This window comes from Canis aureus, chromosome 3 (genome assembly GCF_053574225.1).
Source record: "Canis aureus isolate CA01 chromosome 3, VMU_Caureus_v.1.0, whole genome shotgun sequence".
Taxonomy (NCBI): domain Eukaryota; kingdom Metazoa; phylum Chordata; class Mammalia; order Carnivora; family Canidae; genus Canis; species Canis aureus.
Window position 1 is genome coordinate 75790125 of NC_135613.1, and position 26191 is coordinate 75816315.

General features: G+C 48.1%; 1 protein-coding gene and 1 pseudogene across 1 annotated transcript in view; one reads left to right on the forward strand and one right to left on the reverse strand.

Moving 5' to 3' along the window:
* GRIK4 (glutamate ionotropic receptor kainate type subunit 4) overlaps positions 1-26191 on the forward strand; it is a 382506-nt gene that overhangs the window by 12341 nt on the left and 343974 nt on the right.
* LOC144305625 (large ribosomal subunit protein mL43 pseudogene) lies at positions 12716-13714 on the reverse strand (annotated as a pseudogene).

The following is a 26191-nucleotide window of genomic DNA, read 5'->3' on the forward strand; positions in this document are numbered from 1 at the left end:
AGGCTAAGGCTGGCATGATGACACTCTAGTGGAGTAAGGATGACCAGGGGTGAGTGAGGATGATCAGGATGTGATAAGTGTCATGATGAAATGAAAACCCTGGGACGGATGAAGTGTGGGGGTGCAGGGTGAGGTGGGGGGCTTTTTAAGGGGACCTGATGGGGCACCTTTCTGAGGAGGTGACAGTTTAATGCTTGGACCCGGAAGGTCAGAAGGAGCCCTCCACACAGAGGTCAGGGCAGAGCCTTCCTGGTGAAGGGAATGAGGCTGGAGCAAAATCCCCCACGTGGGGCATGCTTGGTGTCCTCGAGAGATAGAAAGTGGCCTGAGTGGCTGGCTCGTGGCACATGAAGGGGAGGGTGTGTGGCGAGGCCAGAGCTCCAGGCGCGGCCTTGCAGGCTGGGCAGGAATTCGGATTTTACTCTCAAATGAGATGAGAAGACAGCGGAGTTTTAAGCAGGGAGTGACATAATCTGATTTATATTTTAAAAAAGTAGTTCTGACTACTCTTTAAGAATACGTTTTAGGGGAGGAAAAATGAAAAACTGACGTAGCAGGCTGGCTGCGAGCTGACGGTGGCTTGCACACAGGGCAGCCCCGGCAGCGGCAGATAGATGTCCCTTGGGCAGGATCCAGATATGTGTGCTCTCCTTGTGTTATTGAGGTACACTTGGCATACGTTAAAACTCACCGTGTGGTGCGAAGCTCTGTGAATTTTGATGCGTGCGCACACTGTGTGACCACCGCCACACAAGATACGGGACGTTCCCGTCACCCCACAAATTCCCCTATGCCCATTGTCAGCCTCTCCCCCACCGCCCACCCCTGCCAACCGCTGATCTGGTTCTGTCCCTCTGGGTTTCTCTTTTCTTTTCTTTTTTTTTTTTTCTGTAGAATCAGCAGTAATGTGCCTCTTTTATTATGATTTTAATTTTTAAAAAAAATTTTTTTTTTATTTATTTATGATAATCACACAGAGAGAGAGAGAGAGAGGCAGAGACATAGGCAGAGGGAGAAGCAGGCTCCATGCTCCGGGAGCCCGACGTGGGATTCAATCCCGGGTCTCCAGGATCGCGCCCTGGGCCAAAGGCAGGCGCCAAACCGCTGCGCCACCCAGGGATCCCTTATTATGATTTTAATAGTTCGTCTTCCCTCTTTCTCTTAGTCCATCTAGCTAAAGGTTTGTCAAACTCGTTAATCTTTCCAATGGGTTTCTCTTTTCTAAAGAAAAGTCACGTAAATGGAATCCTGTAGTTTGTGGCTTTTGGAACCTTAGTACCATGTGTCCCTTTCACTTAGCGCAGCCCATCTGAGAGCCAGCCATGCTGCCACAGAAATGCGGAGCTCACTCCTTATTGCTGGGTACTATTCCAGTCTTTGAAAATACCAATTTTTTCATTCACCACTCAAAGGACGTTTGGGCTGTTTTCCATGTTTGGCAATTTCAAGTAAAGCTGCTGTAAGCCATCGAGTACAGGTTTTTATGTGAACTAAGTTTTCATGTCACCAGGGTCATGTCACCAAAGAGTGGAATTGCTGGGTCATCAGGTCAATGTATGTTTCACTTTGTTAGCCCTGTTTTTCTGCGGTACAATTTTGCATCCCCACTAGCAAGGTATGAGAGCTCTAGCGGCCTCGAGTGCTCGCCAACACTTGGTATTGTCCTTTTTTAAAAAAAAATTAAAATTCTGTCCTCCATTCTAATAGATACATAGTGAGTGATATCTCATTGTGGTTTTAATTTTCATGTCCCCAAGGACTAATGGTATCAGTATCTTTTCATCTGCCTTTTTGCCTTTCCTCTATCTCCTTGGGTGAAGTATCTGTTTAAGTTTTTTGTACATTTTTGCATTGTTTGTTAGTTTTCTTATTATTGAGTTTTGAGAGTTCTTTATATATTTTGGATGTAAGTTCTTTATCAGATATGTGATTTGCACATATTCTCTCCCCTCTCTGGCTTGTCCTTTCATGCTCACTCACTCTGGCTTGCTCTCTCTTAAATCACAAGACCAAGGATATTCATGAAAATAGAACAAAGACTAAAGCAAACATAATTCTTTTATCACAGACCACTCCTCTGTTGGCATTCAGAGAATGGTTTCAGAAGACAGCCTCTATGAGAATCTTATCTTGATGGTCCAGATTTTGTAGTTTCTATTTTTTTTAATTACAGTAAAATACACATAACACAAATTTAGTATCATAGCCATTTTTAAGTGTACAGTACCATAGCACTAAATACATGTACATTATTGTGTAACCAGTCTCTAGAGCTCTTTTTATCTTTCAGAACTGAAATCTTACACCCATTAAGCAACAGCTCTCCATTCCCAGCTCCCCCAGGCCCTGGCAACGACCATTCTTTCTGCCTCTCTGAATTTGGCTGCTCATTAAGTGGAATCCTACAGTATTTATCCTTTTGTGACTAGCTTATTTCACTTAAGATAGAGTCCTCAAGGTTCATCTGTGTTATCACATGGGACAGATTTTCTTCCTTTTTAAGGCTGAATGATATTCCAGTGTATGTATATGCCACATTTTTTTATCCATTCATATGTCAATGGACATATGTTTTGCTTACATTTTTTTAAGAGTTTTACTTATTTATTTGAGAAAGAGAGTGCATGCAGGCACAAGAGAGAAGGGGGCAGAGCAGGGGGAGAGGGAGAGGGAAAGAATCTCAAGGAGAGTTCCCGCTGAGTGTGGAATCCTGACGTGGGGCTCCATCTCAAGACCCTGAGATCATGACCTGAGCCAAAACCAAGAGTTGGATGCTTAACTTGACTGAGCCACCCAGACGCTCCTTGCTTATACTTTTTGATTATTGTGAATGATGCTGCTATAAAATTGGCTGTAAGCATATCTCTTTGAGACTTTGCTTTCAACTCTTTCGTATTCTTTTCATTCTTTTGACAGTGCCATTGAAGAGCAGAAGTTCTTAATTTGATAAAGTCTAATTTGTCAGTTTTTTCTTTTATGGATTGTGCTTTGGTATTGTATCTGAGTACTCACTGCCTGATTCAAGGTCATAAATATTTCCTCCTATGTTTTCTTCTAGAAATTTTGTAATTTTAGATTTTACATTTTGGGCCACGATCCATTTTGAGCTTATTTATTTATTTATTTATTTATTTTTAATGGTGAGGGGTATGGTTTAAGGATTTTTTTCTGTTTGTCTTTTTTTTTTTGGTGTTTTTTGTTTTGTTTTGCAAATGGATATCCAATCATTTCAGGATCATTTGTTGAAAAGACTATTCTTCCTCCACTGAATTACTTTTATATTGGATATGTTTTTGAGATAGGATTCATAGGACTTATGTTTGGATGTGGAACAGGAGGGAAAAAGAGGAATTAAGGTTCACTGAGTTTTGGCTCAAGCATCTGGTTGGATTATGGTGCCATTTTCTAAGATGAGGGAAGATAGAGGAGAACAGTTTGGGAGTTGGGAGTTTGGAGTTATGTTTTGGAAAAGCCCATGAGGCATAAGAGCATTTGGCAAGGAGACAGCTGACAAAGGAGTCTGGAGTTCAGGAGAAGTAAAGGCTGGAGATACACATTTTGCAAGTCATTGGTGCATTGAAACAGGTAAGCCAACACTTAGAGTGCCATGTGCTGAGTGCAGCAATAGAGCTTTGTGCAAGGGGTGGCAGGGTTCTGGGGCAAGGAGTAAGGGAGGGGGAGCACAGAAGGGCCTCAGAGGAGGTCAAGTGAGTGGGTCTTAATGAATAAGTAGGAATTTGCCAAGAGAGGACCTGGGGAATGACATTTCAGGGGATGGATCCAAATGTGCACAGGCGTAGAAGTGTGAAGTGTAGGGTCTTCAGGAAACTGCAGAGTTTGGAGCAGCCAGAGAGAAGATGCCTGGGTGGGAGGATGGGGAGGGGGTTGAGTCTAGAAGAAGACAAGGCCAACTCAGGAAGAGCTCTTATTTAGAGAAAAGGGTTTAAACTTTCATGTGTAGACATTGGGCGAAGCAATGATAGACTTTCTGTGCGGTCGTGACCATTCCTCTGCCCTCACATGTTTGTTTACGTAAATAACCAGGGCCATGGTGAGGAGTGGAGGCCATGAGACAGGAAAGGAGAAGGACAGGGAGGAGGAGTTGTTGGCTATGAGAAGGTTTTGTCTACACTTGGCAGTGGTTGGAGGAATGGGAAGTTGGAGGTGACAGTGAGGACATTTAGGATGAGTGCACTTCTCTTTTAGTGCCCCCTCTTTGTGCCCTGCCAGCCAGGCTGCCCTTCTCTGACCCAGAGAATGTGTTTGTCCCTAGGGATCCCTGATTGGATCAAACCCCACAATTTAGATGAATCTAAATCTCTGTGCTTTGAACTTCCCCAAACCTGATGTGCAGTTGAAATCAAGACACTTGTTCATTCCCCCTCTGCCCCGGCACCGCAGCGAGGGGGGACCAGACACAGGCCTTCAGTGGTCGGGTGTTGGGTCCGATCCTTCATCTGTCGCCCTAATCAGACCCTGTCTGTCCTGACAGGAATACAGATGTGATGCTTCTTTTTCACTCTGTCTGAAATTGCTTTGTAATAACAGTAGGAGTTAGAGAGGCATTTTTATTGATTAAACAATCGAGGCGATTTGTCTTTACAAAACTGAAAATATAGAGGTGTCTCTTTCTCCCTCTGTATACATTACGCATGCTTATTTATTAGAGGCAACAGTCTCTGCTTATAATCAAGCTGATGTTTATGATGGGGCTGCTTTACAATGCCAGGCTGAGATGATATAATGGGAGCTGGAGTGAAAAGAAGCCTAATGTAATGACACTGACAATCAGGGGTGAGAGGCCCCCGGGGAAGGCAGCACCGGCAGGGATGAGTGGTTGGAGGGAACCATGGAGCCATTTTGATACAGAAAAAGGATTCTTACAATGTCACATGGGGAGAACAACATGGCTCTGGATCGGATGGCTCAAGGTTTGAATCCTAGCTCTGCCATTTAGTGCCTGTGTCACCTGAGAGAAGTTGCTTTGCCTCTGACACCCAAAATAGAGATAATGATGTCTAATAGGATGGCCTATGTGAATTGCTTCACATAGTATTAGACATATGGAGTTATTATCTTGATCTTTCCAAAATGGGGTTCGAGGCAGGGATGGGTGTGTCAGGGTGCTTGGTCTACTGAGCTAGTTAGGAGCTGCTCAGGATCGAAGTTCAGGTGCAGCTCATTCATCTTTGATCCTGCTTGCAAGGCTGGCCTGCTGGCTTAGACAGGCAGAGCCACCTAATGTGCGGTCTAGCCTGCTGGATTACCTGGCCAGGTACTGGTCAGCTGTGGCACTGGGTGAGTCTTCAGGGGGAGGGAACAGGCTGCCAAGGTTGGTGAGCTGCCTTTCCAATTGAGTGGTTGGAGCGTGGTCTTGTTGGTCAAGGATGCTGCTGTTGGAGCAACCAGCTGCATTATTCAGAGATCTTACTAATTCCAAACTGATATGGCGTAATTGTTCCAGCTCTGCAGGACTCTGTATTAAAGCCTCTGGCAGTCACTTGGCTGCTGGGTTTGCTAAATCGTTTTCACGAATTCAGTTTATCACCTTTTGATTGTGAGCTTCAGCACCCAGACCATGGGCATTTAGACTCAGAGGGGCAGGCAGCTGGAGGTGAGTAAGACGCATGTCTGGAACCCACCTCTGCTTGTGTGTGGCTGGCCTTGGCCTGCTCTTGGGGATAGCCAGAAGCCAAGTGAAATAGCTTAGATTGGGTTCTCTGTATGCTTCTGGTCCTCAGGGTTCTCAGTGCCTGGATTTGGGGTCCGATGGGACATACATTTCTTGGAGTATGATATTCTTGGTGTTGGAATGTTAGAGTGAGGTGAACACCCTGCCAGCCAGTTCTCTTTCTTACTGCCTGGCAACTGATCAGTAATTGCATACCTGGTACCTACTGTGTATAAGCGGCGGCAAGCATAATACAAGGTCTTTACTGGCTAATCTTGAGTAGGTTTTCAGAAGCCAGGGAGTTACTGTGAATTAACTAGACTAGTGAGGAAGGAAGGCCTTACAGCAGGAGTGGGGTTTGCAGGATCCAGTCTGCAGGGTGGCCTGGGAGGTGTGCCAGAAGGTCAGGGTGTAAGCCAAGGGCAAAGTGTTTAGAATAATGAATGGAAGAGTTGCCAGGGAATAGTGCAGGGCAGTGTTCTCAACATTTTGGGTCAGACGATTCTTTGTTATGGGGGCTACTCTGGCATTGTAGGATACTAAGCAGCATCTCTGGTCTCTATTAGATGCCAGTCATATCCAAGGCCTCCAGTCCCCAGATTGTGACAACCAAATATGTCTCCAGACTTGCCAGACATCTGTGTGCAAAGTAGCACCATCCTCATCCCCCCCACCCCTGCCTATGTTGAGAACCACTTGTGTAGGGAATAGTCGGAGATAAGAGTGAAAGGTTGGCTGGGCCAAGTCTGGAAGGACCTTGTGTTTCATGTTAAGGTTGGGACTACAACTCAACAACAAAAAAAATCAACCTGTTTGAAAAATGGGCAAAAGACTCGAATAGGCATTTCGCCAAAGATAAATAAAGGGCCAATAAGCATATCAAAGGATGTTTGATATCACTAATCATCAGAAGTGCAAATCGAAACCACAGTAAGGGACCCCTGGGTGGCTCAGCAGTTGGGCTTTGACTCGGGGTGCCTTTGGCTCGGGGTGTGATCCCAGGGTCCCAGGATGGAGTCCTGCATGGGACTTCCTGCATGGAGTCTGCTTCTCCCTCTGCCTGTCTCTGCCTCTCCCTCCATGTCTCTCATGAATAAATAGATAAAATCTAAAACAAAAAAACAAAAAAAACAAAACACACTGAGATATCACTTCACACTCATTGGGATGGCTACTATGAAAAAAAATAGAAATAATAAGTATTGACAAGGATATAGAGTTGTGTGGTGCACTCTTGAGCCATTGTGGAAACACAATATGGCAACTCCTCAGAAAATTAAGAGTAGAATTACTATATGATTTGGAAATCCCACTTCCGGGTATACATCCAAAAATAATTGAAAGCAGGATCTGAACAGGTATCTGCACACCTGTGTGCATAGCAGCACAATTCACAATAGCCAGGAGGTAGAAGGATGGATGGATGGATAAACAAAATGTAGCATATACTAGAATAGAATATTAGTCAGCCTTTAGAAAGGAAGAAGATTCCGTCACATGCTACAACATGAGTGAGCCTTGAAGACATTATGCTAAGTGAAATAAACCAGTCATAAAAGGATAAATGTGGTCTGATTCCACCCATATGAGGTATATAGTTAAGTTCGTAGTTATATAAAGTAGAATGGTGGTTACTCAGGGCTGGGGAGAAGGGGGCAAAAGGGAGTTGTTTGATGGGTTATAGAGTTTCAGTTCTGCAAGAAGAAAAAGTTCTGGAGATCTGTTTCACAACAATGTAAATGTACCCAATGCTACTGAACTGTGTGCCCCAAATGGGTAAGATGGTAAGTTTTATGATAATGTATTTTTTACCCCAATTAAAAAACAAAACTGAAGGAAGTTAGGACTTTATTCTGGAAATAACAGGGAGATATGGGTAGATGATTCAGAGAGGTCTTGCTATGCAACCATCACTGCTATTCATCTCTAGAATTTTTCACCTTTCCAACCTGAAACTCTGTAGCCATTAGATACTAACTCTCTGTTCCTCTCTCCCCCAACCCCTGGAGTCACCATTCTGTTCTGTCTCTATAAATTTGACATAGAAGCTACCTCAAAGAAGTGAAATCATACGATATTTGCCCTTTTGTATCTGGCTTATTTTATTTAGTATAATGCCTTCAAGTTCTTCCCTTTTAAAAGCCGAATAATATTCCATTGTGTGTATATACTGCGTTTTGTTTACCCATTTATCCACTGATGGGCATTTGGTCACCAAGAGCTTTTGCTCAATTTGGCACTACCTTCTCTGCCAAGGGTCACTAGAGACGGACACAGTCGGGGGCCCAGCTGGCTGGTAATAGAAATGCAACAAGCAGCCCAAGCGGGAGGCAAAACTTGTTAAACAGCTTGTATTTGGGCCTCGGAATGACCCCTGTCTGGTTATGCTACTTCATTGGTTCTCATCATGTGGAAGGCTGGCGAAAACACAGATTGCTGGGTCCCACCCCGAGTTTCTGATTCAGTAGAGAGTCAGAAAAATTTGCATTTTTATCAAGTTCCCAGGTAATGGTTACACTGCTGGTCTGGGAGAGCCACTGTACTCTGTCATTTTAACTCATGGCCCAGGCCAAACCAAACAGTTTGCAGGCTGTAGGCATGCAGTGCCTGGCCTCTTCCTAGCAGAGCTCAAAAATCCTACCTTTGGCCATCTTCTAAATAGTGAAGACCTGTCTAGGGAGGCCTTGAAAGATTGGAGACACTACTTTGGGCTCAAGATAAAGTCTCAGGAACGCCTATTGGCTCAGTCACTGGAACTTTCTCAGTGCTGGCTATCCGTGTCTCATTCTCTTGAGCCTTTTGAATTAGATGCAGCTGCTGGAAGATAGAGCTCAGAATGTTTGAAAAATGCACAAAGGCATTGAGCCTTTGACCCTTTAGCTTTGGGAGCGGTTCCTGTTTGCACTCCCTGCCTGCAGGGGGATCTCAGAAAACAAAACATGACCCTTCCCAAAGAGGACCCCCTTGGGCCTCTTACTACCCCCCGCCTGCCTTGCCCCTCTGTCCACAATAACAGCTGTCCTCAGCAGGGCAGAGCACATTTGTCTCTTGTAATATATATTTAAAAGGTATTGATAGCCAAAAGGGCCGGAGGGACCCATACTCAGCCCTGCCTGGGCGGCTGGCATTTTCACACGTAAAGGCTACTTCTCCTTCACTCTTGAAGGGTGGAGAAGGAAGGGGCCTCAAAGGTCCGTTTACCTAAGCCCCTGAGGCCAGAATCTGAGACCCTGGTCTTTCTTAGTGATGCGTCTTGCCAACTCAAGTTACATACCTATACCAAGGCCAAGGAGGCCTCAGTGCTCTTTTCATCCAGGAAGGATTATTTCCCATCGGCTTTTTCTTCTTTCTCTTTAGTGTTTCAACTCTACCCCGGCACCTGCCCCTCACCCTGCCTCTGCTTCCTTTCAGCTGGCCGGCCCTTACCCATAGGCCCTAGAACCCCAGTTCTCGAGTTCACCCTGCCTCTGTAGAACATTTCCTCACAGCCTCAAGACTTTATCTTTCTCAGGGAAATAGAATGAAATAGTTTTGCAGGCTCTGCTGTCCTCCTGGAAAGGGGCGTTTGGCTGTATGGGTCAGCCTGGTGCCTGGGGTCTCTGGTCCCAGGTGAACTTTTAGTACTGATTCCCTGCACCGGCATGTCCAGCTGCCACCTGCTGGGCGGTTCTCTCTCTCTCTCTCTCTCTCTCTCTGCTGTTTTTCTAGGCTGTGCACAAGGCTTGAAATATAAGCGGCACTCAGTTCACTTGTAGAGTGATACTGGATGCATAAATACGCTTTGTTCCTTCCCTTGAGTTGGATTTGGGTCTCTTCTCGGGAACTCCAAGTCTGGCCATACAGTGACTCATGCATGCCTCAGTGACCCATGTCAGTGGGATCTTAGGCCCTTCATGCCACAGGGTCCCTTTCTCCGGGCTCCGTCTAACCCTCTTTTGGGGAGTGCTCACCAATGCCAGGCACCTGCTGGGTGATTTACGTACATTGTTGATTCTTTCAGCAGTCCCTGAGGTGGGTACTGCTATCTTTATTTTATAGGTGGGTTAAATGAAGATATTGGGAGATTAAGGAGCTTCTAAGGGCCTTGCCTCAATTAGTCCTCCCTTTCCTGGCTCTGTCCCCTGACCCTGATCTGAGGCTTGAGACAGTCACAGATCATGATGGTTACTGCCAAGAGATGGTGCGTTTGGGTTTAAATCACACGAGGTCTGGCTTTTTATTGTGCTTCCTTCTTGTCTGGAGGGGTAAACTGAGGCAAGTCACCCTGCCCCCCCCCCCCCCTTGGAGGATCCAGCCATATCTGGGGCCTGGGCTCTCTCACCCCTCTTCCTGGGCCTACAGCTGGGCTCTAGCAGGCGGGCCTGGGCATGACCGTGCCCCTTGCTGGCAGGGGAGCTAATGTATCCTGAGGGCCATCCTCCAGCTGCCTTCCCTACACACGGCTGTGCAACTCCTTGTCACCTCCCACTCTTCTTGATGTCTCTCATTGTAGCCAGAGCACTGATCCCATCAGGGTTTCAGGCTAAGAATGTGTTGGAAGGGTGAACCCCAGATAATCAAGGGGTACCCCTGCTCCCTTCTGCTCCTCCCACCCTCCCCTCCACAGCCACCGAAGTTCTCTTGGTCAGGACAATAGCAGCTCCCCCCGGTGTTTGTCCCATGTGGTCCTGCTGTTCACCTCTGGATTGATGCTCACAGACACACATGTTTGGTGCCAGCAAAGTGCTGATACTTCCATTTTGCTGAGTTCTACGTTCTGTTCTGGCCCCCCCTCGGAGCTCCCCTTCCTCATCTGTATTTGCCAGCACAGGAGCTCCCTGTTCCCATCAGATGAGTCAGGGGAGAGATCTTGGAAGAGTAATTAATTTGAGCAGATGTGTGTCAATGTCCCAGGAAATAAAAGATCTCGGTACAAGCCACCTGTGCTTGCTCTGACCATCAGAGCTCCAGGAATGCAGGTAGGCCTCTCTTTAGGAAAACCCTCTAGATCAAGGCCGTTTGCATTAAAAAAAAAAAAAAAATCACTTTATAGAAGGATTTGCTGCTAGATTCTTTAAAATTAGAGCTCTTTTAGTTTATGTAAATGGTTTACAGGTCATTAAGTACTTGACAGAGGGACTTTAGGGACAGGGAAACTTTATGTTCAAGCTTGAGAACGGGTGCCAATTACACATCCTTCAGAAATGAAGATGAAGCATCTCAGAAATTATATGTAAGCCCTGGGGGAAATGCTGTCTGGCTCGCCAAAACATGGCCCCATACACCCTTCCAGAGATGGTTGCCAGGAATTCCTACAGAAATGCACCTGTTGCTCTTTAACAATGAACCCTGCACCACTTCCCCGATTGATCCCCTGCTCAGAGCTATGTTCCGGGAGCTGTGGGGGGAGATGGCCCAGCTGAAAATCAGAATTTAGTTCACGGCCTTTTAGGATTTTCTATCCAATGCTGTTTCTCTAGTAGACTCCCTTTCTGTTCCCCAAGGCTTCCTTTCTTCTCTTCTATCACTTCCCACCTCCCTGCTCACCCCCATACCCCTGGGCTGAGCTCAGCACCTCATCCTGGAGCTAGAGGAGGACATGGAAGGCCTGGGATGGGCGCCCTCATCACTCCACCCCAATCTGCAAGCCTGTGTGCGGTGGTGTTCAGACATCCTTGCTGGAGCTCCGAGGGCTGGTCCCCCCATGGGACAGCTGGAACCCACCTTGTCACCTTGTTGCCCACCTCCCCCCAGGATCGGCCCAGGATGCACTGGCATGTTCTCTCATTGGTCATCACTGAAAAGTCTGCCACTGCCTCTTCTGCTGTCTGCTCCAGCTCTGCTCCTTTTTCTGGCCCAGCAACTGAGAAGAGTTGTGGGTGCACTTGGCCCCCCACTCCTTCACCTCCCAGTCATTCTCCTGCCCCCTTCAGTCTGGCCTCTGTCCATGCCACCCCACTGCTCATAGAAGCCACTGGTAGCTTTCACATGGCTCAGTCCCATGGACACTGCTCATCTTGACTTGTCAACAGCATTCAACACCCTCTTCTGCTTGGAGACACTTTCTCCAGGCTCTGGACATGGCACTCTTCTGGCTCCCTTTCCACCCCTTCTGCTTATTCCTCCCTTATTCTTGTCTAAATATTGAATGTCCCAAGAGTTGGCCTCTGGCTTTCTTCTCTCTTCTCATTTCTATGCTCTCTGTTCTTGCTAGGTGAGCTCACCGATTACCAGGCTTTAAATACCATCTATATAGTGATGACTTCCAGATTTCTCTCGATCTCTCATCTTGCAATTCTATGTACTTGAATTTTCCATCTGAATGTCCTGCAGGTATTGCAAACATATGTGTATGTATGTGTATATATATATATATATGTGTGTGTACGTATATGTGTGTGTGTATACATATAAAACACCAACAGTGCAAACTCTTGGTTTCTTTTCCCAAATCTGTGTCTCCCTAAATGTTTGCCATCTTGGTAAATGGCATCTACCAATTTGCAAGGCCAGAAACCTGGGAGTCATTCCTGATTTCTCCTGTCTTACCTCACATCTCAAGTCCTGCCAGTGTACCTCCTTCATATGTCTCAGATCTGTACTTGTCTCTCCATCTGTCCTGTCACCCATGAGTATAGGCCGCCATCATCTCTTTCCTGACATAGGACAGTAGCCTTCTGATTGGTCTCTCTACTTCCACTTTTGCTTTCTGGTCTTCACATAGCTCAGCATTTTTATTTTATTTTATTTTATTTTATTTTATTTTATTTTATTTTATTTTATTTTATTTTATTTTATTTTATTTTATTATTTTATTTATTTTAAAAAGATTTTATTTATTTATTCATGAGAGACACACAAAGAGAGAGAGGGGAGGGCAGAGACAGGCAGAGGGAGTAGCAGGCTCCATGCAGGAAGTCTGATGTGGGACTTGATCCCGGGACACCGGGATCACACACTGAGCCAAAAGCAGATGCTCAACCGCTGAGCCACCCAGGCATCCCATAGCTGAGCATTTTTAAAAACATAAGATGTTTCTTTTTTTTTTTTTTTGAAGACCTCAAGTGTAACCTTGGGCAAGTTTATTAACCTTACTTTTCTAATCTAAACACTCACACAGCTATAAAATGGTTATCCTAATGCCAGGTTCACAGCACAGTATAAGGGGCTAGCTAGCTCTCTAGCTCAATGGTTGTAGAAAGAGGGCATTGGGGGCTCTTCTGAAGCCAACCTTGAAACCCCTCACCAGGATTTGAGATCACTCTTATCAATCTGGATTTCAGAAATAAATGCCTGCAATATCCTTGAATGGTCAGATTTCAGGGATGTCAAACAGGGAAGAATTAGGAGACTAACAAAGTCACTGCCCCTCCTCCTGAGCAATGAAGAGCTCTTCTTTATCCCAAGCAAAAGCTTTGGCGTCAGTGTCTCTTTTGGGGGGCTCCATCTGCCTGCGTAGGCTTGGAATTCCTCTGAAAGAGGAAGAACCACTTCCACTGAGGTAAGAGTCCAGAGCCCGAGATTGTGGTTGGTGGGGCAACTCTTTACGGCACTTGCGCCTGGGCTAGCGCAGCATCCTGGACTTCTCGCGGGCGTAGCCCACCCAACGTTGTCGGTTTGTTGGTGAAGGGGTGCCACTGGCCCTGGACGCTAGGACTGTCAGTGTGGAAGGGCTTGCGGACGCGGATCACATCCAGGCCCGACTGGTTCGCCAGCTTCTGCACCAGCGTCGCAGTCTCCTCGACTGACTTGCAGTGGATGCTCTCCTTGGCACTGCCCCATTAAGGTATTCGGCCACTACTCTGGGCACACAGCGCGGCCTCGACTTCACGTATATTACGACCCCCGGTTCCGTCGCGCGGAGTCGGCCACCTCCCGTTCCACGAACTCCCTGGCACCGCGGGACGAGGGCGCATCGCGGCTGAGGTTAAAGCTGAGACGCTGCAACTGCTGCACGTACCGGCCCAGCCCGTTGTAGAGGACACTGGCCAGGAAGCGGCTCGGGGTCCCGCGCGCCGTCAGAGCCACCAAAAACGTAAGATGTTTCATGTTACTCCTCGGCTTAGAACCCTTCAGTGGTCGTAAAGGTAATGAATAACTCCTTGCTGTGCCTTTTAAGGCTCTGTATGATCTGGCCCATCCATGAAATTATCCAGCTGGCACACTCTTCTCGTTTGGTGGTCCTCCCAACAACCCTTCCTCCCATCTTCCATTGTAGCAGAAGCCTGATTCTGTTCAGACTGGGGGGAATTTTTTGTGAGAGTCATATTTTCAGGGAAGATGAGTCTTCTCCCCTCCACCTCCACTCCAGGAGGTGATCATGGTGGATCTGAGCTATAATCATGGTAATGCCATGACTCCATTGCCAGTGCTTGGTTTCAGGGGGAGCGTGTGATTGTCCTGTGCCTTGGGACTTAATGAAAAGTCTACTGGCCACATGTAGGAGAGATGTACCGCCCTCATGAGAGAGTTGTGCATGGGGGTGATGCCTCCATGGCACCCTTCTGCTTTACTGATGTTGGGTGAGGATGTGGTCTGGGACACCGTGAGGGGAGACACTGCAAATGCTGAGGGTGGCAGTGGAGGGGAGGCAGGTCCTCAGACACATGGCTGAATCCACCCTGTGATCGACCATCTCCCTTGAGTGGGATAATAGATGTCTTTAGGGTCCTGGTCACTTTTAGGAAGACTTTCCAAATTCTTTTCTGTCTGCCTGTCTGTCTGTCTGTCGTCAAAACACAACGTGTCAGCACTTTCCAAATTCTTAAAAAAAAAAAAAAAAAAAAAGGAAGACTTTCCATTGCTTTAATCAACCCTATCCTAACTGATATTCTTCTTCCTCAGGCTGTGTTTCACTGTCATAGCCCTGTCAGCCCTTGGACAGGCCACGCTCTTTCCTGCCCCCAGGAGATTTGCACATACTGTCCCCTCTGTGTGGAGCCTCTCCACTTGCTTTTCCCATGGCCAGTGCTTGTCCATCCTTGGGTCTCACATCGCTCTCACATCAAGGTTTCCCTACACCTGTTATTTTTGTCTATGCTCTGATTAGTTTTGTTCGTAGCCCCTACCACATTTTTAAAGTATTTCTTGTGTTTACTCTTTTTCTTCTCCGTAGGGGCAGCGACTGTATGTCTTGTACAGCACTGTGGCCCAGCCAGCTTACACAGTACATCATGGAGAGAAGGTCCTATGTGCTCATTGATTGCACGACTGGAGGAATGGCCTGATCTATCCTATTTTCCCCACCTTTATCCTTTGCTCCTTGGTGACATCTCATGCTTTATACTCTAGCCCTACTGACCTATGATAAGATAGTTTGTAGAACGTTCTGTAGTCTCTCTCACCTCCAGACCTCCACATATGCCTGGAACAGCTCTTCCTTCTCTCAGATACTCCCACTCTCCTGGAGGTCTTGGAGGAGATGCCACCTCTTCCCAGGGATTCCCCTCCCCAGATCATGTGCCTTCAGGATGCTGTTACCGATCCACCAAAGCACTTACCAGACCGTAGGTCCCTAATTGCCCTCCTCTTCAAGACTCTGAGCTCCTTGAGGGGGTGCCTCATCACTTCCTGATGACTGTATCCCTAACACCCAGCTCATAGTCAGTACTCAACACTTGGTTGTTGAATCAATTCCTTTGACTAATATTTCCGAGTGCCCCTGTGTGTCAAACATTGTGCCAAGTGTTCAGGATACAATAATAAATCGAATAAGAAATTGTCTTTATTCTCACATTCTAGAAAAGGACACCAGCTTATTATCCATTAAATATAATACAATGTGGTGAGTGTGGGAAAAGGGGCACAGATGAGCAAGTTCTGCCTGGGGAGTAGGATGTGGGGTGCTGGGAAAGCTTCCGAGATGAAGTAGGAGAACAGCTAGAGTGGGAATCGAGCCCACAGAGTTACTTCCAAAGAGGAAGGATGACTATCTGTGTTAATGTGCATTGGCATCGGTAGTATGTAGTGAAGAAGGGGCCAGGCTAGGGAGGTAATTTGGGGGCGGGGTCTGAAAAGGGGCTTCAGCTGCTAGGCTTGTGTTTGATCCAGGTCTCCCCTCACCTGGTGCTTCTTTATATATAAATACTGGGCTGGGGGATGGTGGTGGGGGTGGTGGGGCTTCGGGATCCTGGCTTCGTCGGTGGCTACTCTCACAGAGCTGGGAACACACCAACCCCATGCCAGTCCAGCCTGAGGTGACTTTGTTCCTGGGGTCCCTAGTGGCCAGAAGCATCTCGACTCACCTTGGAGGGTTGTTGACCCCTTTCCTTCTGGGTTCCAATCTGGTTCTGCTCCTTACCCTCTGGGTGACCGGGACTGAGGCCCTTCCCACTGTCATGAGGGGATGATGCTTCCCAAGTGGGGGGTCTTCAGAGGACTCGGGGATCGTGAAGCAGGCACAGCAGGGCGGGAGCTTGGTGATTGCCACCTCCCTCCTTCCTCATCCCCTCCTCGCCTGGCTTGACCCAACAGGTGCTGCCTCAGCCCAGCTCCTGCCACCACCCCCCCAGCCCCCCAGCTGAGCCCCTTGGCCGACAGCAGCATCCCTGTGTAACATCGAGGCAGTTTCCTTAGCTGCTGCTTTTGAAACAACAAAAATAAACTTGCGTCTCCGTCTTCCTTGGCTGCTTCTGAGGAGCGCCTTGCCAACCTGTTTACATTAAGGGATCTGCGGGGGTCCTCCTGGTTGTGGGCTGTGTGTGTTTTGCCTCTTTGGTGCGGCTCCCACTTTGTCTAATTTCCTGATACGGTGCAGCATGCTAATTTTTTCTCCTAAGATGTGAGAGGAAGAGGGCAATTGGGGCTCCGGAGGAGTCCCTGCTCAGCGGCCTCTGTGCCATCCCCCCAGTGTCATGCTCCAGCCCAATTAGAAACCTGCTTGGCTTTTAGGAGCTACAGTGCCTGCCGACGAAGATTCCTATTCCAGGCCCTAATTACCGCTTGATGGAATGAATAAAGACATTGTGTTTCCTGCATTTTACTTACAGAGTTGCTGATGCAGTGAATGTTGGATGAAATGTCTCTTTCCTCCGAGAGATTAAAAAACCAAGTGCCTCAGCGACTGATCCAAGTGGCTGTTTTGGCGACAGACTCCCTCCTGCCCCTGCCTGGCTCGGCAGTTTGAGCTGATCCAGGGTCAGGGAGCGTGCATCCCAAGAGGGACCTGTATTTTCTCCTCTTCTTCATCAGGGTGGAAGACCCCTTGACCACCTGGTCTGCTGAATCCAACAGAGAGGAGGATTCATGGAGCACTTGCTGTGTGTCTGGGGTTTTCCTTCTCATTCTGTCCTTGCGAGGGATTGCCACCGGTCCCACTGTGCAGATGAGAAGCTAGCTCAGAGAGATGCTCAGGATCCTGCCCAAGGTCACACACAACTAGCAGGTGGCAAAATGGTGGCTGGAATTCAGCCTTGTTGTGCTGAGTTCGTGGTGTTTCTCACTGGCTACCCTGGATACTTGCCTGGCCTGCCTGGTCCTGCCTGCCCTAACCCCCGGGGAGCCAGCCAGCTCTTGCCCTGGGGAGTGGATAGCAGAGTAGAGTGGTTAACTTCCACAGTATAACTAACCTCCCCAAAACTTAGTGGCTTAAAGCAACCAACTTTATGGTTTTTCACAGCTCTGTGTTAGGACGGTGGTTCTTCCGGTTTGGACTAAGGCAAGGTCTGGGATGGCCTTACTCAGTCTCAGCTGGGGCAAGGGCCATATGGTCTCTCCCTTCCCCAGGAGGCTACCCCGGACCCCTTCGTCCATATATTTTATATGCAGGTGTAGATGTAGAAAGAGGAAGGATGGGCATCTGTACCTATGTCTATCTTTACTCATTCGTGTGGCAGTGAAATGTTCCTAGCAGTGGAAGAGGGAAGCCCTAATAATAACCCTGTTTTTCTATGTTAACTAATGTCTGGCTGGCCAAAGGAGGTCATAGGTATGTGTTCAGATTCGAGAGGTGGAGAAGAGACTCCTCCTCCTACCTGGAAGGGCTGGGGAGCCCTATTACAAAGGGTGTGCATCCTGAGATGGGAAAACTGTGATCATTTTGCCATCTATCATAAAGGGTAATGTTCTTCAGAAGGTGGTTTCACGATTCCTAGTCCTGTAAGCTAAAGGCGTGGAGTGGTGGTGATGGGGGACCTCACTGATCCTCTGTCCCTGGACAGGGTGTCACCAAGGCTGTTCCAGACAGATGTTTCTTTTCTTTTCTTTTTTAACATGCAGAGAACGAGAAAACAAAACCTCCCTGTGGTAATTTATCCCCATTCTCATAACTGGCTATTATCATTCATTATTTTTTATTTCTCTGGACCAGATGCTTCAGATGCCTGGGAGTACATGTTTGGACTTGGTGGCCGGGCCCTTCCCTCCTCCATGGCTTGTTGCTACAGGGATGGTGGAGGGGACAGCCCTGTACTGCGTGCCTCATGCTTTCTCTAGGGCTCGTGGTGGGCTCTGGTTTCTCCATCTGAATTGTACATATGTCATCTCCCTCACCCCCCACCCCCAGTACCTGGGACTTGCAGACCAGGGAGTGTTAGGCTCATTGAAGGAGGGAGAGGTTCAGGAGCCTCAGTGCAGTGATGGAGTCTCTGTGTATATTGCCAGCTCCATCTCAGATTTTGTATTCCCGGCCCCCCATCTGCCCTTCTGTGCTTCCAAGGCCATGGTGATCTGTTTTCTGAGTAGAAACAGCTTTCATCAGAGATTTGTGGGAGCCAGTTCCAAGGCAACCTGCCTTGGGTACTTTTGGGGTGTGGGCCTCATTTCAAGGTTGCTCTGGGACTCTCCTTCCAGCCAGGAGAGAACAGGGCAGTAGGCAGTATGGGCACCTTGGGCCTTTCCCCAGCTCTAGGTTCTTGGGTCAGTCTGGACTCTGGGGACAAGTCAAGGCCCCAAGACCTTGTGACCCAAAGGCAAAATGCTTTGGGGTTGCTTTAAACTGCTTTTTTTTTTTTTTTTTTGATATTATCCTTTCCTGCGTGGGCTTGAGCACCTAGCACCGGGACCTGGCCTAGGAGGAATGCTCCAGAGGGGGAACTCACCCATTGACCCCTGTCAAAGGCTGATGCCCTCTGGTGGGAAGACTCCAGGGAGGATGGTTCTGGATGGTTCTGGCAGCTTTGATTCTGTTGGAAATGCAATGGGTTGCTCAGGTTGCTACGAGGGAAGGAGGAAAAGAGGGAGGTGAGCCCCTCAGTGTGGGGGCCCTGAGGCTACATCACTGAAGCCTTCCTGCTCTGCCCTCAGAGGAACTCCGGAGGCGCTCCCCTCCCCTCTGGCTTTCAGCACCCGTGAGGCGTGAGGCGAGATACTTCTTTACTGGCAGCCTTTATGGGTCCCATTAGAGCAAAAGAGTAAAAGGTTTTATGAGGGTGTTTTTTTCCCCTTTGTCTTAAAAAAAAAAAAGGTAAAGCATTTTCCTGCAAATTACACAAATGGCAAATCAGCTTTGTTTGCCCGAATGGCAGCCTTCCAGAAGCAGTGCCTCAGGCTAACCCAGGGAAGCTGGAGTTTCCACTCTCAGGGTCTCCCTGGAAGGCCTGCCTGGTTCTTATCAGGTCCTTCTATTGACAGCTGAGGAGGGGTGTCCGTCTTCATTTTGCTCCTCCAGTCGGGGCTGCAGGAGATCCCTTTCAGGGAATGTTCCATATTACATATGGAAAGTGAGATTGGTGCAGGGGGCAAATCAGTAGCTCTTCTTCACATCCTCAAAGAGGCTCGCGACCCTAGGGCCGAGAGCTCCTGAGCTTCTCTGATTTTTGACCAGAAGAACCTCAGGCCCAGACAGGGCAAGTGACTTGATTTTGAATCACACAGAACATCAGTGGCTTCTTGTTTAAAGATCAAATCCCCATGTTTGAGGGGAGGGAGGCCTCGGTGAGGAGGGGAGGCTTTTTCTCATTTGCTGGCGATTTGCAAAGCAGCTTGTTTCTTAATTGATTGTGTGTGTGGTGGTGGTTTTTTGTTGTTGTTGTTGCTGGTGTTGGAATCACTCCCAGAAGTAAAGGGGCTGAGATGAACAAAATAAATAAGGAATAAACAGGCCCGTGGCGTGGGGGAAGTGGAAAGGAAACCGCCCGCTGCGAGTCTGGGGTAGAAGGGACTCAGCTGAATGGGGTACAGCTGGGGCTGGGCCGGATGCGTTCTTCATCCCGGAGTTAATGAGATGGGCTAAAGGAGCCGCATAGATGATGAAAACCTGGAGCAAAAAAAAAAAAAAGGAAAACCTGGAGCAAGGTTCTGTATTCTGTTTTCTGCCAAAGCAGGGCCGAGGGGGTTGGTGTTTGCTTTAAATGAGGAGCCCCAGGCTTGGCGGGGCCCCCGACTTCCGTAGGCCCCTGCAGGCCCCGAGGACTGAGATGGAACTCTAGCTTTCTGGGCCATTGATCGTCGCCTTTGATTTTGCCAGGGTCCCCAGCACCCAGCTAGTCACCCGCCAGGTACCTCGGGGCTGGCTTCCATCCGCTCTCATCCTTCTCTTTCATCCGACGGCTCCTTAAACTTCCAGCTTGCACCACTTACAGTATTGATCCTGGAGCTCCTGGGGGCCAGCTCCACGCGGAGGGGCCCCTCCTTCTGGTTACCTTTGACAAGCCATGGATCCCCCACTTCTGGCCTCTTATAATGACAACAACGGTGAAAAATATCATTTTGTAATTCTCGGCTCATCAGAGGTTTTGCTTCCCGGGGCCAGTTTAGTGGATAAAATAGAACTTTGTAGGAATTGATTCACACCCCCTGGCTCCTCGTGGCCTGGCAGCCCTGTCCAGGGGCTGGAAATGGGTGGGTGGCCGTTTGGGGACCTGCCCAAAGAGGAAGGAAGACACGGGCTCGGCTTCTTACAGAACGTTCCCAAAGGCTGGTGTCATCACCACCCTCGGGGGCAGGCATTGACAGCCCATCGTGAAGATGAGATTATTTTCTTTACATAGATCGGCCCAGAGAAGTGAAGGAGCAGGTCCAGTCTTGACAAAAGGAGGCTGGACTACAGAATGGGCTGCACCCAAGCTCGTTGCCCCGGTGGAAGGCCCGACGGCGTGTGAGGGTCCCCTCCGCTCCTGTGTTTTCATTAGTATCTCGTTAATGCTGGAGATACGTCCACCGTGTTCAGCGTTCAGTGCTAGCTCTGATAGCAGAGGCTGAAGGTGGAAGAGAAGAAAGAAGAAGGTGAGGAATGAATTTTGATGGGGAATCTCCAGAGCAGAGATCACAACTGGCTGAGGGGCCTGGGTCCTGTGGGCCGACAGGCTTTGTCCAGAAATGCCATTGCTTTGAAACGCCTTTGAACGCCTTTGAGCAGGGCGGGCACTCTCCAGGGAGGTCACAGGCCCGCCTTTCCCTCCCGCCACCTGCCGGCCCGGGTCACACTTACTGTATTGGCTTGGCTGGCTCAGGAGAGCGATTCTGCACATCTCGCCCCAATTCTGCATTCAGCAGCATCAGGTTGGTAGTTTGAAATTGGCCATTTTGGGTATTCTCACACCATAGAAATCGGCAAACACTACAAATCAGAGCTTTTTATTTACCTTAGTTAGTTGTTTTTCATTTGAGAGCTGGTTATACCTGCACACCAATTCGTATGGGCATTTGCTTTCCACACTTGCTCTAAAAATCTCTCCAATTTGTTCTAGGCATGTTCACCCAAGTTCATTTATTTAATTCAGTCTCATTTACTTGTCTCAAACACTCTGCATGAGGGATGTCATTGACCCTATCTTGAAGACAAAGAAATGCATGCAGGCTAGGGCCTGAGTTGGGATTCAGACGTCCTTTGCCTCAAGGTCTGTGCTCCTTGATAGCTTAGCATCTTGGTTCTCATCTGGGGGCAGTTTTGTGCCCCCCCCCCGGGACATTTCACAGTGTTGGGAGACATTTTTGGTTATGGGTGGAGTTGGCACTGCTGGCATCAAGTGAGCAGAAGCCAGGATGCTGCTACAAATGTACAGTGCACAGGACTGCCTCCTCAAGAATTATCCACTCCCAGATGTCAGTGGTGCCAAGGTTGGGACCCCTGGCATAGCTGGTGGTGCCCCCATGAGTTTTTCCCTTCCTTCTCAGTCTCAGGAAGAGATGAACTAAATCAAGGGAACTTTTTTTTTTTTTTCCCAAAGATTTTATTTATTTGACAGCACAAGCAGGGGGAGCTGCAGGCAGAAGGAGATGGAGATGGAGAGGGAGAGGGAGAGGGAGAAGCAGGCTCTCTACTGAGCAAGGAGCCTCATGTGGGGCTCGATCCCAGGACCCTGGGATCATGACCTGAGCCAAAGGCAGACACTCAACTGACTGAGCCACCCAGGCTCCCATAAAGGGATCTTTCATCTCGGCTGGGAAGGGGGAGCATCCTTTGGGAAGAGCTGATTATCCAGCTGACGCAGATTTCAGAATGACGCTGGCTCAGCCCTGGCTGGTTTATGCCCAGACCTAGGAGTCAGAATAAGGTCAGAGAGACTCACAGTCATCATTGAGCAGAGGGAGCTGTGCCCTGAATGAAGACATGGGAGGATTTCACAGAAAAAAGAAGTCAGGGCAAGGTGATAATAAGCAGAAAGAGTTCCTGTCCCAAGAAGGGCTCCCAAGGAGATTCCATTAGCCCTAATGTCTGAGCTGGATAAAATGTAGTCAAAATTCAGAAGAGAGGTTTAGAGGGCCACATTGGTGGTACCCAAATCTGCCTCATTGTCAGAATAGGCCAGGGGAAAAAAAAAATGTATGTGGCCACCTAGGACTTAATTGAAAATGCCAGGAGTGGGGCCCAGAACTCTTGAGTTTTTAAAATATCTGAAGTCAAGCACCAGGGTGGCTCAGTCAGTTAAGTTAAGCATCTGTCTGCCTTTGGCTCAGGTCATGATCCCAGAGTCCCAGGATTGAGGCTCCCTGCTTAGAGGGGAGTCTGCTGCTCCCTCTCCCTCTACTTGTGCTCACTTGCTCTCTCTCAAATAAATAAATAGAATCTTTAAAAAATATTTTCCAGGGCAGCCTGGGTGGCTCAGTGGTTTAGCGCTGCTTTCAGCTCAGGTTGTGATCCTGGAGACCTGGGATGGAGTCCCGCGTCAGGCTCCCTGCATGGAGCCTGCTTCTCCCTCTTCCTGTGTCTCTCCCCCCTCCTCTTTCTTCTCTGTGTATTCTCATGAATAAATAAATAAAATCTTAAAAAAAATATTTTCCAAAGTGACAGTGATGACCCCTGGCATAGATGGGTATGAGGGCTGTTAAACATCAAAATGAGGATCTGGGTTTTTGAGGGAGGCTAGGAATCAGTAGTCATTCATGCACCAGATATTTGAAAACTTGCTCCATGCCAGGCCCGGCTCTGGGCTCACAGCGGGAGGATGCTCAGTCCTTCTGTCCTTTAGGAGTGCACAGAATAGTGTTAGGCATAGGCAACAAAGTCCCTCTGAGTCTCATTTTTCTCACCAGTTAGGATGGAACAAATACTACTTAGAGCACAGGGTGTTTGTGAAGTTTATGTCAAAGAGCAGTGTGAAAGCCATCAGCAAGTTCTTAGGTGAGTGTCTGAGCCACAGTGGTTCTCCAGAGCTGCCTGCAGTCTGTGGTTCTCGGTACAAGAACTTCCTTTCTTTCAGTTCAAATTCCATGTAGATGGAGGGTCTACTTTGTGTCTGGGATGTTCCAGGCTCTGAAGGATATTGAAGTGAGGGAGACCTGGTCTTGATCACCAGAGAGCTTTGAGTGTGGTAGGGAGGCAGGCGTGTAAAGCCCCCAGCCATCACACGGTGCACAAAGCGACACATGCTCTACTTTCTGTGGGTCTGGGATGAGAGGTTACAAGGGCCAGGGGAAGCTGCCTAGAGAGAATTCCCAAGGAAGTTGCTGGATTTTGGAGGATGAATAAAGTTCTTTAGACAAGGAGGTGCAGAAGGCTTGTAGATAGCCGGCACAGAATGTGCAGGGCGAGGTGGGGGCTGGCTTCAAACAAGTGTGTCCAGGGGTCTCTTGAGTCTCACCTTCCAGAGTCTCTAGGCCCTTCAATCTTACCCTCATTTCCTCTCTTTCTTCCTTCTTTTCCTCCTGGGGAATGGCACATATCAGGTGCAGACACTTGAAAAAGTTCATCTGCTCTGTGCTTGATTTATCGTTCAAACCTTCGGTAACCGATTTCCAGTCTCATAAAATATTAAATACATCCATATATTGAATATCACATTTTGATATGTTTTCACGCCTCATTTGCCACTGAAGTCAAGGACAGACTCACATTTTTCATGGCATGGGGCCCAGATTTGTCCTCGTACAGTGTTTTATTATATCCCCTTTCCCACCTCTCCCCCGAAGATCCATATTCCTCGGTGTCTCACTTAAGCAGCCAAACTGCCAGCCCACTTGGCATGGACCTTCACGGGCCCAGGGCAGAAAGGCCACATTTATCATCTCCAGGAAAGGTTATTTACATAGCACTGTAAACATTTGACGAAGGGCAAGGTCTCTGCCAGACATCTCCAGATCCTACATCAAGTGGCCAAGCCAGTGGCAGATCCTAAGGGGAATGAGGCTGTAGGTTCATTCTTTTTACCCATTCCGGGTCTTATGCTTGCAACTACCATTGACTGAGCACCTATGAAGTGTCAGGTACTGAGCTAAGCTGTGTGCATTTTAAGATGATAAACTGTGGGGCTCCTGGGTAGCTCAGTGGTTGAGCATCTGCCTTTGTCTCAGGTTGTGATCCTGGGGTCCTGGGATTGAGTCCTGCCTCTGCCTCTGCCTATGTCTCTACCTCTCTCTCTGTGTCTCTCATGAATAAATAAATAAAATCTTAAAAAACCAAAAGATAAACTGTTGCCTCACCTTCAAAGAGAAAGGTGTATTTGCCATTCAGGCCATTCACAAGAGTGCCACAGGTATCCAAGAGAAGCATGTCATGGGGACCGTGAGCGTGGAGAGGAAGGCCTGGAGTTCTCTCGTGGGAAGCATGGGGAGGTGATGCGCAGTGGGAAAGACTTCATAAAAGGAGTGATCCATGAGCATGGTGTGGGACTCAGTAAGTGTGCAGAAGGTACCAGGGAGGACAAAGCCAAGCCAGGGAGGGGTGGACCAGCCTGTGCCTGAGCTGGGAGCTCTTCATGGCTGGGTTGTGGGGTTCAGGGAAGAGCCGATGAAGCTTGAATGTGGACAGAGGTGACGATCATGAAGAGTCTCTGAAGCCATGAGAATAAAGGAAATGGGCTGTATCCTAGAGACAGTGGTCTCCACTCAGGTATTTCAGGCAAGAGAATGCCATGATCAGATGTGTAATTGGAGATGGTTCAGGACAGGCCAGTCAGGAGGCTGGGTCTGTAGTCTAGGTGGGAAATGATGAAGATGGAATCAGGTGCAGGAGCAGGGTAGGTCTTTGAGACATGTAGGAAATGAGCTTGACATTGGTGACTGAGCTAGGATTGGGTGGGCAGTTAGGTTGAGTTCCCCCAAGAGTGGACCCTGAGACCAGGATTTAGGTTGTAAGAGGTTTGTTTGAGAGAGGTGATGAAGGCAAAGCGAGATAGGGAAGGGAGCCAATGCAGGGAATATTAAAGAGCAGGGTACTGCTACAGACACACGGGTTCAATCCCATTGGGGTCTCAGAGAGACAGCGGGGAAATGCAACTCTAATGTATCCTCCTAGATGGGCCAGGAAGCTGGGGTCCTCATCATCCAGTTCCTCCATGGCATTGGCTGAGAGTCATGTCTGTGTTGAACTCCCCAGTACTGTGGTCTGCAGGAGGGAAGCCTTCAGACAGGAAGTCCAGGTACTTGTAGTATGAGGCTGGCACTTGCCAGGGGATGCAGGCAGGGCACTGCCAACATCTATGTGGTGGGTAAGCGGGAGGGGTGAGTCAACAATGATTCCTGGGACAACTGGTTGGCTGGTGATACCATTCAGAAAGAGAATTTGGGAGGAGTAGTCTTTTGGGGGCAGAAAGGGGGATGACTAGTTCAGTTTGGACACGTTGAGTTTGGGGTGTCACAGGGAAGCATCTAATTGATGCCAGCAGCTATGATAATGGGATCTGGAATCCAGGAGCGGGATGTGGGCTCGAGACCCAGATTTGGGCTTCGTTTAGGTAGAGATGCAGCCAAAGCCATGGACTCAGATGAAGTCACAGTCACATAAGGGGTAAGAGGAAAGGTGACTAAGAGTCAGGGAACGCAAGAATTTATGGAGCAATCTTTTTTTTTTTTTTTTTTTTTTATTGGTGTTCAATTTACTAACATACAGAATAACACCCAGTGCCCGTCACCCATTCACTCCCACCCCCCGCCCTCCTCCCCTTCTACCACCCCTAGTTCGTTTCCCAGAGTTAGCAGTCTTTACGTTCTGTCTCCCTTTCTGATATTTCCCACACATTTCTTCTCCCTTCCCTTATTTTCCCTTTCACTATTATTTATATTCCCCAAATGAATGAGAACATATAATGTTTGTCCTTCTCCGACTGACTTACTTCACTCAGCATAATACCCTCCAGTTCCATCCACGTTGAAGCAAATGGTGGGTATTTGTCATTTCTAATGGCTGAGTAATATTCCATTGTATACATGTGAACTGGTGCAGCC